The sequence below is a fragment of the Cylas formicarius genome, unplaced genomic scaffold, assembly GCF_029955315.1.
Source record: "Cylas formicarius isolate icCylForm1 unplaced genomic scaffold, icCylForm1.1 PGA_scaffold_7__23_contigs__length_41026272, whole genome shotgun sequence".
In the NCBI taxonomy this organism is placed as follows: domain Eukaryota; kingdom Metazoa; phylum Arthropoda; class Insecta; order Coleoptera; family Brentidae; genus Cylas; species Cylas formicarius.
The window spans coordinates 35,958,485-35,967,012 of NW_026844352.1; positions in this window are offsets into that span (position 1 = coordinate 35,958,485).

Sequence of the window (8,528 nt, forward strand, 5' to 3'; positions counted from 1 at the left end):
ACTTATACACTTGCCATTATATTCTAAAAGATTATATTTTAGCGTCGGGGATTTAGAGCTTAAAAAATGGTATCTCTTTATTAGGCAAGTGTTGCGGAGACAGCTTCAGAATCGACGTTTTTGCTGATTTACAGCACGCCTCAGTGTGCTTAGTCAACAACTTGAAAAACTTGAAGTTTAAACGTCAAATTATATAATACAAATATGTATAATACAATACAAAAAGTTAATTGTAAAGAACTTTCATTTATGTCACTTCACAACAGTTAAAATTTGCATATTACATACTTAGTACCAATTCCCTTCAAAGTGTCCAAATATTTGCAATCATGTTTACAGAAGACAATAATTTAAACCTGTGTTAAATAAAAAAGGAAATATTTCGCCAAATTGAAGCCTCAAATGATCCACTTCCTGACCTGAATTCCTCTATTCTTCGCTTTATGACTGAAGACGGACGACATTCAAGTAAAATATGGAAAAAGTTTCAGCATTTTAAACCATTTCAAATTAAGTTGCTTGTATTTTATGTTCAATAGGGAAGTGACAAATATTTTAGCCACGATCCAATAAATAAATAAATATATATTTTTTTACTACATTACAATAAATAATTGTTTTAAAACTAGTGTAAATAAACAAAAAATAGTCGCAGAAGCAGAAGATATTTAATACATCAATATTATGGACACTGGTTAGGTTATTCTATGTAAAATTTAGGAGTTTTATCTATAGTTATGTTGGAGAGAAACGTCACATAAATTAAAAAAATTTTTTTATCAAAGATTCTTCTAAAATTAATTGTCAACAGAAAAATAAGTGAATGTTTAAATAGTCTTAAATAGGTTCAATGGGTTAAATAGAGCCATTTTTATGTGAAAGGCATAAAAATGGACAAGTAAATCCAGATTAATGTGATTTTCAATATTTTTCTAGTCATAGGTACTGCAATTATTTTCTTTTTCCTTCTTTCCTATGATGCAAGATGTGTCAAGACAGCTAATTGTTATTTTATAATTAAAGTGGGAATTCTCAATATCAAGATCAATATTTTTTCTGGCCTACATATGAAAAATTCAATGTATTTTTAATAACCCCCCACCCCCCTCATTTCTCGTACATTTTAGAAGAATGGACGAGACTGGTTTAAAAAGAGCAAATGTAATGTAATCGACGTATTCTCAAAATAATATATAATGAAGTTATTACCCACGTGCAAGTTATGTGTTGGATGGGAAAAGACATAGAAATAACATCCCTGTTAGGAAAAGGAAGATTAAATACCTCGGTCACTTAATGAGACAGGGAGAAATGACATTCGCCGTTCCAAAACTTACAGCAGTGGTTAGTTCAATTCAATCCAATTACCGAAGTGTGTCAACGTTTCAACGAACAAGGAACATGAATAAGAAGAAATAACATAAAAACTTAAAACTTAATTAAATTAAAGGGAAACCTACGATTCGCAACGCAGCCAGAGCTTCGATAACACTACACCTGAAGATATAATAGCGCTGACCTAAGTAATTTGTGTCGTGACAACATCAAACTGGTGAACTAATGGAATGTCCCCTCTTTCCACACAAATTATTTTAAGAACACTTAATTGTCTCACGAAAATAGACTTAATGCGAATAAAAAAAAGACTAGCCATTATTTTAGATCGCACCATTAATCATAAAGCAGCAGTTGCTGCCGGAAGTAGCATTTTTCATCACGGGATATTCCAGTGCTACTTGTCGAGGGAATTTTCAAATCTAATCTTTTGCTCACTAACCATGAAATAAAAAAAGAGAAACGATCAACTATTTCGCAAGCGAAAAATATGCCAATCAAATTTTCAGCGGTTGAAAACAATATAGAAAAGCCGGCTCTTGATTTAAATGTCTCTGAGCGGTGGCAGGAGGGTGGGGAGTGTCAGGAGACGGACACGTTCACTCGAGAATATCTCGACTAAAATTCGGGACCGAAGTTTGAAGGCGCCTTTTTTACGAGTGCGGAGTGTTAGGCAGAGTGCACAAGCGAATTATTCGGGCTTATCCGAGTTTAATCCGCTTGAATATCTTTTTTCCGCGAACCGAAATGAAAACGGCGCCATTATCGATTCATCTCTTTCGAATGTTCCAATTTACTGGTTTGCTGACCGAACTGTCCAACCGCAATAAGTAAATGGTAAACGGAAAAATTGTAGACGTGTGAGAGAACTAGTTTTGGGAAACACTTTTCTACGCTTTTTACCGTCATTAATATTGTTGTTAAAATAAATAAAATAAAATAAAATTGTTCTGGAATACGTAGATAATTTTCTATTGTCACAATTGATTTTGATGAACCAACCAATATAATGAAAAAATCGCTTCTTTTTTCAAATCGAATTGTCTTTTTTTTATCTTCAAAACTAATATAGAACATTTTCTTTATATTTTTATTTATATTTTTTTAGATGAGTTGAATGAGGCTGCCTCTTGTCATTTTACTTAACTAAATCTAAAGAAAAGACATTTTACTTAACTAAATCTAAAGAGAAGCTTATGCAAAGACCATTTTTTTTATTTTTAAGTGTTATTTAGAAATTGCAAAGCAATTCATAACGAGATGAAAAATTGATTAGATAAAACAATCTAGTTGGCAGCTGTCAGATCTTAAAGCGTTGCTTATGATTGCTTTATTGCTCAGTTAGTTTGAATACCAAATACTAGTCGTTAATCAAAATAAATTATTAATCAAAAATATGTTATATAATAATTCAGTAGTTCAATAATAAGAGTTTTAATTGAAGAATGTTGAATTACACTAATGCAGAAACGACAGACATACATTTTATGTACGGGCGTGCAATCAGAAAGGCTACATAAATATAGAAGTTTCGAAAAAAGGAACTTTGGTACCGGCCAACAGGCGGATTAGAAGTTGCTGTGCTAAATATTATTGAAGGGCAAGTCCCAGGGAAATTGGAGCAAATGCTTCAACTGTATGTAGGATATTAAAAGATCAACCCTTGTATACAGGGTTCCTCACGACATAACGGCCATATCCTGGGAGTGCGTTGCTGAGGTGATGTGAAGTGAACTATTCTGAGTTACAAGCATTTGAAATTTTAAAGACCATTTAAAAGAAACCCCTTCATTTTTTATTTTATTATTTTTTATTTTATTTTATTAGATTTAGTTGTTAAAAATATTCACCCAGTTGCTGTAGACATAGTCTAGATGTCAGAATTGGATTGTTAGCTCTACTAACAGTCTCAGGGTCAGCACGAATTGTTCCTGCGGCATCCAAAATTTTAGCTGGCAGTTGTTCTCTGTTTTCAATACTTTCTGCATATACTAAAGTTTTCAGTCTTCCTCATAAAAAGTAATCTAAGGGATTAAGGTCAAGGACCTGCTGAACCTCTTCCAATCCACCGGTTTGAATAATTTTGATTAAGAAATTCTGTTACTTGTCTACCAAAGTGAGGAGGTGTGCCATCGTGGTGAATCCACATTCGTTGTCTTAGGTTAAGATCATCCAGTAGTATTGGAAGATCATTTTCAATAAAACGTAAATAACTAATGGCCGTGAGACGTTCTTCAGTTATACACGGACCAATGAGGCGGTCATCAATAATGCGACGCCAAATATTCACCGAAAATCTATCTTGAAATGGAATTCCCGAGTTTGTCGGAAATTTTCAAGTCCCCAGCAATGTGAATTCCTGTTATTGATACTGTTTTGGGTGAATGCGACTTCATCACTAAATTATCCGACAAATCATTTAATTTCTCAATATGCAGCGACTAAATTCTTGACAAGTAGTTTTAAAGCTTTTACAGCTACGATGTCGTACGAAATCAAAATTGTGTAAAGTTCTCATCTGGCTTATGTTAAGTATATTACCTATCTCAATATCAATCGTATTAAGTCTCTTCTTGAGCAAGTTCCTGTTGAACGGGTTGCTTTGAAGTAGCGGTAGGGAACTTGTCTGTTTCTCTCAAACATCGATGGACATCGCTAAAAACACGGGACTCTAAGAGTTGCAAATCGTCGACGACATTGATCATTCTTCATTCGAAAAAGTAAACATTTTACCTTGTAACACACAAAATAAACACGTAAAATTAATTTCATTGACGATTACTGTCATATTACATAAGATTCACAGCCACCTGGACTTTTTAATAATAATATTAACAAGTGAACGGAATACTGGAGCAACTAATTCAATGAATGGTTTGTAAAATTTCAAAAGCCTGTGGCGCAGTTAGAATAGCATTGCGGGCATTTTTAACTTGAAATCGCCCCAGCAACACGCTCCCAGTCATATCGAGCGACACCCTGTATATTCCACGGACAGAGGGTTCAAGCTCCTTTAACAAGAAAGGTCGAACTGAAGATTATTTTTTTATTTTATAAGGAACTTTTTTGTGAAAAAATTGCAGAAGAACAAAAAGAGAGCGTGTGTTATAATAGTAACATTTTATTGTTCTATCTATAACCTGGTTTAACAAATATAACAAATAACCCGATATTTTAAACAAGAAATCACTTGTATTTGTTTTTGAAACACCTTGCATATAGCACTACAAAAATTGCTCCTACTATTAACAATTTCTTCAATAAATTTTATATACCACGTCCGTTAATTAACTTATTAACACAAAATTAAAACAAATTATATCAAAAATAAATCTACAAAAAACAGTGGTAATCGAATAAATGATAAATTTATTTATCAAAAAAAAAATGTTTTTGTGTGTTTTAAATAACAATAACAATATAAATCGACAGTGTTAGTAGAAGCAAAACTATCAATCACCAATTTCCCAACTTAGACCAAGTCAAACTGGTGATGCTTTTTTCATTTTCTCATATAAATTTTTAATGTTTGTTTGTTGGTCAATTTTAATTCGATTTAACGTAAGCTACCCGATATTGTACTGCTCCAAAACTTTATTACCAGAGACAACATTGTCAACTCTTACACCACTATTCCTAAAAGGGTTAGCACCACCTTTTGCACCACATTGCGTTATTTCTAACAGTTGCTTCCTTAATTAGGACGCTATTTATTGCCACTTTGACTGAATAAATTTCGAGTCTACAAGAAAAAGCGGACACCCCGACCGAGTAATATAAATTCAGGCATCCGTCAGACTCAACAATTCGGGAACGAAAACATTAATGCCACATTAATTATGTAAATTAAATTAGGGTAGGGAAGGAGATGCTGGCGATATTCCGGTCGGATTAATTTCCTCCTTTGCCAGAACTTTTTCCGGAACTTCCAGGAGTCCGGCACCCGATATGTAACGCAAATTGTTTTTCTTTGAAATATGGACATTATAGGGAAATAAAAACTACCACAAATTACAAATAACTTAATTCTAGAATTATTACAGTTTATTCAGTTGGGTTGAGGATGTAGTTTGTAGCAAGCTAGTGTGTTTTCGTAAGTTTGACTTTGGGGATGCGTGGGGCTTTATTATTGTTGAAATTATTATATTGGAAAACAGCTTGTTTAGTTGTATATCTGTTTGATTAAAACTTGAAAAAAATGCAATAAATAATTGCATAATACGTAACTGTCTATTATTTTTTCCAGGATAAATCTTGCACTATTACAAGAAATATGTTTGTATTATTGCATGTATTATTTATTTTGGTTAAAGTAACAAAAGTGACATATTTATTTCAAACAATGTAAAATTAATTTAGATTATAAGGAAAGAGAACGTTTTGGAAAAATGAAATTTGCTTCAGGTCGGTTTCTTCATGTAGCTACTTGTGGGTACTCGACTCATTTGGATATGCAGTAATTTTACAATTTCGGAAAACTATGGGCAACTTTTATATTGCTTATTAAATAATATATTTTTTGTAAAAAGTTGCGCTGCATGATGCTCTAAAACCTACAACGTCCAGAGATATTAAATGCTATGGGAGCACATTTACGATGAGCCTATAACATGGGGGCAATATAAATTGGCGATGTGCGCCAGGCAGCGTGTCAGCTCCTGTTCCCGTCGGAATATCCAAAAAATCCGGTTACTGGCATCAAAAAGATTATGCTTCCGGGAATTAAAGATTTACTTGCAGCAAATAAATTTTAATTTGACGAAATACTGTTCACGTACCATTAATTTAACATTCGCTTTATTCCAAGCAGTAATTTTTGGATTCCAGTTAATACTAAACTTATGTGATGTTAATTCAGGGAATAAATTATATAATACAAATTTTCAAAATTGTGGACTATTGAATTAAATATTTTAGTTTAGACAATTAAAGAAAAAAATATAATCAATTTTGTCTCAACAACGGCTTATTTACTGTAAACGTAATTTTATTCTTCTAATTAATTTTTTTTATTTTTTTTTTTGTATAAAATACCCTCATATAACTGGTTCTAGTTGAGTGTGAATATTTTGAGCTCAGGCTTAATAATAAATCACCCTGATTGCGTATCGCATGGCGGCTAATTAAATGTTGGGATGCAGCATTATGGCGGTATATGGATGACAAACAGACGCAGGTTATTTGCCGTAATAGTTAGAATTTTCCGGGATATCCAGACGGATAGGTATTTCGTCTCCGCGAGGTAAGCGAGTTGGGGGCGATGGCGACGGCAGACATAAACCGTATATAGTCGGGACGCTTAATTAGATTAAACCACCCTCTGGTTCAGGTTAATATTAGTCCCTAGGGAAATTGCGGGACGGGCGTTTGGCAGGAAGAAAAATTCGCCCCGTTTTACCTTATTAGTTGTTCAATTTCGAGGCTTGGAAAATTTCCAATGAATCATCAATGGTCGTAAAATTTGACGTTTGTAAAGTTAAATTTCGCCAACCTAATAGTTAAAAGAACAATATTTTAGCATGAATTAAATCTAGAAAGTTTAGATGTTTTGTGCAATTTGCATTAAAAAGAAGGAGTTGATATTAATGATTCAAAAGCTCCTTTGCCATTTTTAAGAAGCAATAAGTTGAATTTACACTCTACATGAACACATCCCAGTCAAAAAACTGATTTTGATTTTTTTTTGAGAAAACAAGAAACACAAATCCTGGACATAATGATTTAATAAAATTTTCAAGCGGTCAACAAGCCAACATCCCTTCAGCACGCCCGTGGACAATTTATTTATGAACTTGCTGCTGATAGTAGTCAGCCTAGTACCCACATGGAAACAGAAGATTCCAAAAAACTACAAACGCCATTGAACTGTTAACAAAGGTGAAAATTAGCAAAATCAATGAATATATACTGAAGTTCATGAAACATCTTATCCACAATGCCCTCTAAACTCCATCCGCCAAAATACTCGCAAGACTGTGTGTCAAAAAAATCAGTCGTGGAGAGTATGTTGCATGGTGTTGTGTTGAAACAACAAAAAATGATTTGCTTCATCTTGCTTTCCAAGCTCCCTCATTATCTCAACAAGAAATAAGTAGCTTCTAAGCTTTGTTGATGAATACATGACATGGCAGATAACACAATAGCAAAATATTTAAAATATATATAGAAAAACTCCTTTGGAAAACCGACACCATCATGCGCGACACCAGTTTATTAAAAAAACGAAATAGCAAGCACAAAGAACTGATAGGGAAAATCCGGAATATATTTCAAAGAGGCGTCTCTTTTAGGCACGTAGAAAGAATTTATTACTAATAGATGAAGTTACAGTTGACAGTAGTTCCCGGGTAGTAGTACTTCCCGCGCAGATTCCAATAAGGTTCCAAAAAACTACAAATAATTCGACAAAAATTCGGCAAATCAATGATCTAAAGTTCCTGAAAAATCTCATTGTTTTGGAAAGACCTTCTTCGCGAACATGTGCTGCGTTAAAAATATCAGCTTGCAAACTAGACATATTAAGTAAAATCAATAATGGCAAACTTATCGGAGATTGTAATAGGAATTCATGAAATTGTTAACATTGAAATTGAAGCAATTTGTACGTCATAAGGTGGATGATGGGATAGGAGTCTAAAATACCCATTTTCGACCTGTCCTTGGCAAACAAAGCAATTTTTCTACTCGCTTCCGTAAAGTAGCTAATTATACACCGATCTAGCGTGCGGGGAATGTCACTTCGGACATTTCCGGGATTATACCGCACGGATGCCAAATAAGCTAATGAGTCAAATGCCGTTTACCACACTCATTGCATAGTATGCATAAAATCCCACTCTTCGTTGTATTCTTGATCTTTCTTGATCTTAAAAACTGGGGATCTTCTTATCGCGTGGTGAAAATGTTGTGCTTTTCTTAGGGATTATGTTAAGAAACACGAGATAAGTAAATACATGATTCTATACAACAATCTAATTTTTTTTATTCAAATTGTTTGTCATTTGAATGATAAAGAGACTTTAAATACCATTTACACAGTTTGAAGTAGATATTCAAGCTATGAATAATTAAAATAGCAGTGCCCACAACTGAAGCATCAAAGGAGCGTGAAAACCTGTGGCCATACATTAGAAAGAGATGACAACCTTTTTTACTAATAAGATAGAAAAGGAGTACCTAAAAACCTAAAACTT